This window comes from Labrus bergylta, chromosome 19 (assembly GCF_963930695.1).
Source record: "Labrus bergylta chromosome 19, fLabBer1.1, whole genome shotgun sequence".
Classification (NCBI taxonomy): domain Eukaryota; kingdom Metazoa; phylum Chordata; class Actinopteri; order Labriformes; family Labridae; genus Labrus; species Labrus bergylta.
In genome coordinates this window covers 12,190,826-12,198,240 of record NC_089213.1, presented here as the reverse complement: position 1 = coordinate 12,198,240, position 7,415 = coordinate 12,190,826, and positions in this window count along the sequence as shown.

Here is a 7,415-nt window from a genome sequence, read left to right as displayed (position 1 = left end):
CTGATCCGGAAATAAACGATGTCAAATAATAAACATGCAGTAAAAAGTAAGTGTCGGTCATACAGCGGCCATTGTCAACAGAATGTTGTCATGGAGACAGGACTGACGTACAGGGCTTTTCTTCACGGCGCACAAATGCTTCATGCAAGTGCTCCCGAACGGCCAGAAAAATATGCTACGTGGACACAGGGCCTTAGAATCACACAGCCTGCCTTCTCTTGACAGAATACATTTAAACAGAAAGGATTTGTGTGTGTGTGTGTGTGTGTGTGTGTGTGTGTGGGTGTGTGTTTGTGTGTGTGTGTGTGTGTCAGACAATATTACTTGATATAGATTGAGGACTCACGGAGGACTAAATAAACACACACAGGAGTGTGCAGGTTCCTGTCTTACATTAGAGATGCATATTTCACTAACAGCTGTAAAAGCCATCAGTGCTAACCTGAACATCTGGCTGGAGGGGGAACACTTTTATTGGGGACAGATGACTTCATTGCACACCCCCTGAAAACACAGCTGTAAGTTTAATGGTTCCCAGATGAGAGGTTCCTCCGCACTCTCTGTTTAGCTTTGTTTCTCTATCAGAACCTTTAGGTGTTGGAGCTACTTACACTGAACACGCTGGATTCAGGTCAGAGGTGACAGAACCTTTAAAAACCTGAATGTCAGAGTGAACAGCAGGGGGCAGACATGTTTACGTATAATTAAGATGTTATAACACTATTCTTTTAAAGGTCCAATCAGTGAGATGTGTACTGACTCTGAAATTATAAAGTGACCTTACTATATGATCAGACATTAAGGAAACATGCTATGTTGAAGTGCTGGCTTCTCTGACAACAAGGCAGCAGCCAGTATGTCCTCCTTCTAACTTTAGATTCTGGTCCTGAATGCTCTGGATTTGTTTGGACCAGAGAAGGTAGGCGGTTTTAAGGCACCCCCACACGGCTGTTTTGGACGACCCTCAGTTTGCCAGATATGAGAGCAGTTATCAGGTCAAACCAACAGGTGTTGCAGCGATGGAAGCGGGCAAGAGAACTGGTTCAGATAGAAGTGATTGTACCCGACCTAAAAAGCCTCTTCATGTTTCTAATAAGCTCCACGAGCAGAAACGTGCTCAAACTAGGATCAATATTGGAGATGCTTTTGAAAAATGGAGAGAGGTTAGAACACAGAAAGGTTTACAGACCGATGCAGAGCTGGCTAAACACTGAAGCTTCAGTATCCACCACATGGCAACCTGCGTGAGCATGGACTCTAGAGAGGAGGGGGCGGGGGGAGACAGCTCTCTACAATGTTTAGAATTTAGACTGCAGTACCCATTTTAAACACTAGGCGTCAGAGTTACAGATTGCTCCTTTAACATACTTCGTTTTCTATAAGAACTAAAGGCTTAAAAGCATCTGCTGGACATTATAGAGAATAAATAATAGATTTTTGTTTTTAATTATCTTTCTCCATGAAACGTTTGAGATTAATTCAGTTAAATCCGTGCTGAGGTACCTTAAAGTAATTGTCACTTCTAATGAATATGAGGCAGATGTGTTTTGGTTTTCAGATAATAATGGAGTCTGATGGAGCTCTGCTGGGTAATGAAATCATTTAAAGAGGGAACATTGAAGTGGTCACGCTGGTTTGAGCTGCAGTGGAAAACTAAAGGATGTGGATTCTGCAGAGGTGCCTGTGGTGGAGTAAATATAATTTGATGGACAGTAACGATCATGGTTGTACACTGGTCGTTTGGAAACGTCCTCCACCTTGTGGTTATGATGTGAGATGGGCAGAGCGTCACTGGTGGTTACAGTGAATAATAAAAACAGTTAAAAGGGAGCATTGAGCTCCGAATAGGTTTTAATGGGATGGATCCAATTTATCCAAGAGTCCGTGCCATGAAGTGAAGAGGATTGTTCCGTCATGAAGGACAGTGTCCGAGAAAAATAAACGACATCTGCTGGAACATCGCAGCTGCTGGATCAGTCAAAACTAATTAGACAAACTTTAAAGGTAGTTTCTGTCTGAGGATGGTGGTCAAAGAAATGGATGGATGATGGATGATTTGTTTCTGCAGAGTGGAAACATTTAAGACATGAGCTCTCAAAAAGGATTGCAGAGGGATTCTTTCTTAAAGCATCAAAATGTAACTTTTCCACCTTTAAATAATAACTTCAAAGTCGATCTAACAATAACCCCCAACAGAGATAATGGCGTCTCTCATGTCCACTGAGCGCCCCGCTCGCCTGTTTTCAGCACTATGTAACTTTGGCAGCGGGCCGAGGTCATCTCATGAGAAGTGTGTAAATCTTTATGGCACTAGTTCTACAAAGCAGCCAGTTAGCTCATCTCTGGACTGTTTGATACGACGGCTGTGACGAAGAGGAAGGGCTTTGACATGTTGGAGAGAGTTAATGTGCACGACGGTTGTTATGAAAATGTTGTTGACTGAATGCAGAACTTTTTTTAAACTGTTGTGTGGCCTTAGCTTCATAAAACGAGTGGAAGCAACGAGAAACTACAGCCTGGGTCTGTTAACGGATAAACAGATAAATCCTTCAACAAATCAAAGCTTAGCGATCAATGTTGTCTTTAGCTTCTAACCTTTTCAAAGAAACAAAATGTTATTTTCTCAAAAGTTCAGCTCAGCGTGGCGAGCTGCTGTTTGAACAGCTGCACCCGTCCTCTATAGCTGCTGTCCCGATGATTGGATGTCAAGTCTAAGGAGGAAACTCTTCTTATAGAAATATGTCCTGCAGTGTTGCATCATGGGTGAGTGGAGTTTTAGCACTTGAAAGTTAGACAAAAGAAACAACCGACTGTTAAATATTGTTTCTGGATGCAACAAAAAAAAAGTCACATATGTACGCCTCATCTACCTTTTCCCACGCTCCACAGGTAAGACTCTCAGTGAGTCAGTCTCATGGAAAGAGTTTAAGTTCTGTTGCCAAGCAACCTGGAAAGAGGCCTGTGGAATGTTGGATTGTGGGAGTTGGAGGCTCTCTCTGTGACCCAGGAATAAGATTCACTGCAGGTCGCTGACCAGGTGACCAAGAGCCAAAACAACAACTAACACCTTTGGACACCCAGCAGTGGGTGTTTAGTAAAAAGGTTCTCTCCTGGCTACATGTGTGAACTCTGAGCAGCCGTGAAGAGAGAGAACAAATTATATGAGCATCACGTGGATGTTGAGGTTTGTTTGGTCTGATCTCAGTGTTTCTGCTGGCAGGAGGAGAAGCTGCTGGCTGTCAGCACGGTGCAGTTGGATGGTAGTGTCCATATATTATTTTAGTTTCACCACACATGTGGAGGAGCCTGAGGGACGCTGACGACACTCCAAACCCGGGGGTCTAATGTCTACAATCACATCAAATTAAAATGAATCCACCCACAAGGATGGAGCTTAATGTTTATGCTGGCCCGTCTGACCTTCCTTTATCGCTGACATCAGGTCAAAGTAGAGCTGTTAGTTTTTAATACAGTCGTTTTTTAATCAGCTTCAAAGCGTCTGCATAATAGGCAGAAATTATTAATTATTCAAATGGTTTTTAATCAAGTCCTAAAACGTTGACACCTTTAAAAATGTACAGAAGAGTAAAGGATGACCTGAGTTTTAATTTTCTGTTGTTCAGTCGTGTCTTTCCTTCGTCTCTTTATTCCTCTCTGGCCTTCGATTCTTTCCAGTTTTCACATGACGACTTTTTGGATGTAGCTAACTGGAAAATTCTGGACTCTGAATCGTCGTCGAGCTGAAGATCATCGATGAGTTTTTCATCTGGGACCTGGGAGACGAACAAACATGGCCGTCGTCAGCACACAGGCCTCAGAGCGTCTATAAAATATTTTTATTCAGGAAAAAGACAAACTGTTCTCTCTGGCCTACAACAGACTATAAACCTGCTCCATCAGTTTCCTTCAGAAACTGTTTTTCTACAACAGGCGCTTCTCTGCAGACGGCTGCTGGGTTGATATGCAGAGCTCGCTGAAAAAAGAACACGTGCTCTAAATCTTTTTTTTTACCTTTTATAAAAGTCAAATATAGAGCTTATGAAACATGTGTGGATTATTAACATTATAATTATTAATATTATGTAGCCTGAAGCATAATGGCTACATCAGCAACTTTATTTTCATTTTCAAATTTGTGGTTATCAGCCCAAACTGACACCGACTCAAGTGGCATCACGAGGCGAATTAAATCACAGCTCCACCTCGAGTGCACCTTTTTCCACTCAAACACTCCGACTGTTACACGTCAGGTCATTTATCCCATGTTGGATTTGACGACAAATAAGAGCAACTTCACACCCTGATGGTAGAGGCTGCTGAGTAGAGTCCAAGACTCAATTAGTATTAATCCATGCATACGCATTCATACACCGCCTTCAAAGCAGCGGGAGCTACTTAGGGTTAAGAGCCTTGCCCAAGGACACATCGGATATGTAGCTGCAGGAGCTGAGGATCGAACCCCGACCTACCTGCTGAGAGACGACCGATTCTACCACTCAGCCACAGCTGCCACAGAGTAAGTAGAAATATTGGTCACAGTTTGTAAACTCAACATTCAAACTGGCCCCTCCTCCAGAAGCCCCGCCCCCTGCAGGAAGCAGTGTGTATGTTCACTGCTTGTACCTACACTGCTAGCTAACGCACGCTAGCACAAGCTAACTGCCGGTGTTTGCCAACAGGAAGCAGACTAACTCCACGTCCACGGGTAAAAGACAACACAAGGTTCACCCTCGTTTTAGAACGAGCTTTATCCACTTGGTGTTTCTCCTCACTGTGATCATATTTTCTTTTCTTTGCTGCTACGTCCACGTCCGACATATTCACCAGTTTGAATGGCGTCCAATCACTGAATTGTATCCACTCCTAAACTCACCTGCTGCGCTGTCATTGGCTGGAGGAAACACACCAGCTCCGCCCAGAAACGTCCCGAGTCAACCAGAACAGTAAAATCCAGTCAGAGGACAGAGTCTCACCACCAGACATGTACGGAGGCCTAGAAGGGACGATGGAGCAGCTTTACTTTAGGAGAAGTCCGTATTTTATTTTGAAGGAGAAAGCTGCTGACATTGTCTTTAGGTTAGAAAATGATGCTTATGTTACCTAACATTGCTCCACGTTAGGTTGAAGTATATAAAAGTGATGAAACATGATGGCATGGTAATTTAAAAAATAAAGAGATGATTTAGTTTGAGCTCTCTCAGCTGGAACGACGTCACATTCTGAATGTTTATTTGCTCGTTTAGTGAAACTCACTGCAGCACATTTATAACGGAAAATATCTCCACTGCACACAACGTACTCTAGTTCCCACTCTTAAACATCCACATACTGTATATATTATATTTTGTAGGTAGCTGTAGGTACGAGGGGAGAAAACTGCTCTGGTCACAAACAAATAACTTTTTAAAGACTTTTCTTTAACGGCTGAGAACATAAAGAGATAATTATCCTATTTACCAGAACGTTAAGATAATTAACAGCAGTGTAAGAGACTTGGCTGCTTATTTAACTGTTTTAACAAACACGGAGTGATGGTGGTGACGGTGCAGCAGTGCTCCAGTGGAATTTAATGGTCAGACTTTTCTGACTCTGAGAACACAGAAGCGTTTCTACAAAGCATCTTATTTAGGTTTCAGATTATGTGTTCCCTTCACGTACTCTCGGCATCTTTAAACCTCTGAGTGCAGAGTCAAACTGTTCTTCTTCTGTGGTTTTTGTCCTGTTTTATGTGTCAGGAGTGCTCGGCCTTGAACAGCAGCTCTAAATCTGAAGCCGTTACTCGGACACGTTGGTGTAAATCAGGACTTGAGTCTCTCCTGAGGGATCTGTTCTGTGGACTTACGTGATCTGAGGAGCTTTAGAGAAACATTTAAGTTGCCATAGCAACCAGATTGCATCACAAATAGCACCTCTTTAAATTATTTCCTTTTACAACATGATGTAAGATACTCTGTCCTGCAGGAGATACCTGTGGAGTTTTATTCAGCGACTTTAAATCTGTTTGGCTTCATGTCGTTATGATACAAGAATTTTAAACTTTAATACGATTCTAGTGAAAATATAACAGTTCTGATTGACGGCAGACATCACATTTCCTGCTCACAGCATTCATGGGGCGTGTAACGATAACCTTCGGCTGGACTTGTTGCCCAAACGTTCGTCCGTCTGAGGGTTTAGTGTGCGTTGGAGAAAAGAGAAAGAGAGAGAGAGACTACGAGTCTCCACAGTCTGTCATCAGCTGCAGATTTAAAGTGTGCTGCAGGAGAACATTCAAAAATATAAACCAAGATAGGAAAGAACACACTATGACTTCACCCAACACACACACACACACAAGTTCTTCACATGTTAGTATCATGTAGTGTTAAGAAGATTCTAACGGAATAAAAAAAAACATCTTTAACTTTGTCATCTCTTCACAGTATTTATTCATCATCCGTTTGCAGGAGCAGCAGAATAATTTAAAATCTGTCTTCAGCACAATGTCGCCCTCTAGCTGCTGAATTACCAAACTGCAATCATTTACAATAATCCACATCTACTAAATTATCAGATAGAAATAAGTTTAATGTATAGTGATGCAGGGAACACAAATAGTTGGGACCTTTATGTTTCTTGAGGTAAAACAAAATCTGAAATGAAACATTTTCTCTGAGCCCTGAATTTAAATCCTACTCTGAGGACTCAGGAAATGTTTCTTAGGACTGAAGTCTGATTGTCTGGTTGACATTATAAAACTGTTATAACTGTTAATAAAATGTAAGAGTGCCGCATGTTGAAGTAGATGCTGATTTAAACTTGTGTTCACTGTTCAGTCCACAATCCTTTCACTTTATCACAGTGTATCTGTAAAAAGGATGTTTTACATATCACAGAGGTATCTGAGGGGGGGAGGGGGTCAGTTGTATTTGGATAAAATAAAGTATAACATCTCTTATAAATCAATGAAATCCAAGTTAATACATTTAAAAAAACAAGCACGATTAATTAATCAGAATCGGGTTTTATTGCCAAGTACATTTACACATACAAGGAATTTGACTATGACAATATATAAAATAGAATTTAAAAATGTAAGATATAGAATTTAAAAATGTAGGCCTTTCCAGCTAACCAAGCCCTCCTTCTTCAGGCTGACGGTTTCCTTCACCACTGGTGTCCACCAGCGGGTTCTAAGGTTCCGCAGCTTCTACAATGGAGGCTTTGAACATGGAACACGCGGACTCATGTGTCCATGAGGGAGAAGTTCTTCCGGAGGTGGGAGCTGAAGACCCCATGGACAGGGGCCTTTGCCAGACATTCCCAGTGGAGCAGCGCTCAGCCGGGGGCTTGTGAGTACTTAATGTAAACTGTTTTGATGTCCTCTTGCTTCTTTGTTTTTGTTTAATATGTTTTTTTTTGACAATTTTTTTTGT